This window comes from Silene latifolia, chromosome 6 (genome assembly GCF_048544455.1).
Source record: "Silene latifolia isolate original U9 population chromosome 6, ASM4854445v1, whole genome shotgun sequence".
Taxonomy (NCBI): domain Eukaryota; kingdom Viridiplantae; phylum Streptophyta; class Magnoliopsida; order Caryophyllales; family Caryophyllaceae; genus Silene; species Silene latifolia.
Genome location: NC_133531.1, coordinates 6,156,941 through 6,159,694, shown reverse-complemented (window position 1 = coordinate 6,159,694; position 2,754 = coordinate 6,156,941).

Genomic DNA, 2,754 nt, shown 5'->3' with positions numbered 1-2,754 from the left:
AATTATTAATATGTTTTGTTAAAATTATTAGGGTTTATCAATTAGTGTAATTATTAATATGTTAGAATCAAACTCATGCGTTACAATCAATTTCTGGACAATTTGAAATTGGTTAGAATCAATTTTTGGATTCAAAATAGTGTATTAAAGCTGGCGATGAAGGGTATGCGGTGCGTTTGAATCAATTTCTAGGCAATGTGTTCATTTCCATCAAATTCAATCATGTACATCTAATATGCGGGTCACAGTCATCCAGATTGTTACTCTAAAACTTGGTCAGACAAGGGGAGCATGGCTGGGTAGGCGGAGTACGGGGAGGAGCATGCGGTAGAGGGGAGGTCGGACAAGGGTAGTCGGAGAAAGGGAAAGTCAAGGTCCGTCGGAGGACGCGTTGACCGGAGTAAGGTCAGATCGAGTAGGTTTCTAGAGGGAGGTGAAAAAAATTAATTGATTGGTAAGGAAAAAATAATAAGGGTAAAATTGTAAAAGGCGTATGTGAAAGAGTAAAATTCGTATGTGAAAAAGCACATCCCATAAAAAAAATTGACTTTTGGTTTAAAAGTTTTAAGTTTAGTATAAAGTTTTTACAAAAACTTTCAGAGACAAACATCTCCTATATTTAATAAAAGAATAGGTGATCCTATAATTTTCCCGCCAAAATGCATATTCCCAAAAAAGAAAACTAATGATAATTATATTCATTCACTAAATAAGGAAACTAATATTAAAATTTATTCCTCTATTATATTTCATTAAAATTAATCTTTTCATCAAATTATACTCCCTCCAATTCACAATAAACCTCCCTATTTCCTTTTTGGGTTATTCACAATAACCTCCATATTTCCTTTTTTGGTAAGTGTTTGTGTGGTCCAAATTTAATTGTATGGTGGGGTAGTGTATTTGTGTGGTCCAAATTTAATTATATGGTGGGGTAGTGTGTTTCCTTAATTTTTGTGTCAAAATGAAATGAGAGGTTTATTGTGAATTGGAGGGAGTATTATTTTCACTAGATTCCAAACTATAATATTTTAATTAAAATAAAATAAAATTTATATAAAACTATAAATTGCTAAATCTTTTACTGATGCTATTATAGGATGCTGAGTTAACCCATACCTCATATAAATACCGTACATATATTGCACGGGATCCACACTAGTTACATATTATCCTTTATGGCTCTAGGCGCCCTCAAATGTCATCTATTGCTCCTCAAAAAATTTGAGGTTACTTTGTCTGACCCGAGCAATCGTTCGTGTGATTTACGGATATTTTTATTCTGGGAATTGATATCCCGAAAACCGTTTGAGGGACCGTATCGGGTCGTGTTTCTTTTTCTCCCGATTTTTCTATCACGTTTCTGAGGTCGCTTCAGAAGTTACCATATTCAATTTCAGTCAAATAACAATTAATAAACCATTTTTTAACGACTACCTGATTTTCGCCCGAGACTTGTTTATCGCACTCTGGCAGCCTCAAATATCTGTTGTTCTTTCTCAAATTTGTGAGGTCGCTTAGTCTGACCGGATAAATCTTCCATTTGATTTACAGACATTTTTATTCCAAGTCCCTGGGAAATCCCAAAAACAAAGTAATGTACATCCCTTATCGACTAAAAGAATAGGTGAATTAATAATTTTTCTCTTCAAAAACATCTATTTAAATAAGAAAGTTATTGATAATTTAATTATATTCACTAAATAATAAGGAAATTAATAATTCTAATGTATTTTATTATATTAATTCTTTTCATCAAATTATATAATTTCTACTAAACACTAAACTATAATATTTTAATTAAAGTATAAATAATATAATATTATAAACTATTAAATATTTTATTGATATTATTATTTGAGAATGACTTAACTCATACTATTCATACTATGTATAAACAAAACTATAAATGGTTTTGATTACTTTCATAGCAGAAAAAATTGAGAGAATTTATAAATTGGAATCATTAACTTTGTGGTATAAAAAATACTTTTAAAAAAAAATTCAGTATATTACTCAATTTTCTTGGATTAATTTCCAGTTTTAATTTATTTTTTGCTCGAAACAAAATACAATAACGAGAAAAATGAAAAATTAATGAGATATCACTATTATTTTACAACTCAATTTTATTCAGTTTTATTAAATAATTTTAGAGTTCAATTTTTTTTCCTCATATCAAAATATAATAACGTGAAATATGAAAAATTAATGAGGTGTTAATTTAGCATGATTAAGTAATACAAAAATAAAAACTCTATAAATACCGTACATTCATTGCGCGGGATCTAAACTAGTTTCAATATCATTTCAATTTGAGCCGTTTGGAAGGCCGTACCGAGTCGTGCCTCTTTCTCTCTCGGGGTTTCACTATGTGTCTAGGGTCGCTTCAGAAGTTAACTTATTCGATTTCAGCCCCAAAAAAGTATTAAACCATTAATGAGTCTCCAATTTGCGACCAAGATTGGTTTATCGCACACCGGCAGCCTCAAATGTCTTTTGTTACTCCTCAAATTTTGTGAGACCGCTTTGTCTGACCCGAGAAATCATCCGTGTGATTTACGGACATTTTTGTTCCGGGACCTTAGCATCCCGAAAAACGTGTTTAATTTGAGGAGTTCGAGAGGCCATTCTGGGTCGTGTTTGTTTTTCTCCTGGTTTTCTAAGACATGTCATCAGGGGTCACTTTAAGAGTTACATAATTCAAGTTCAGCTCGAAATAAATAGCATTGAACAAATTTTAGCGAGTATCCG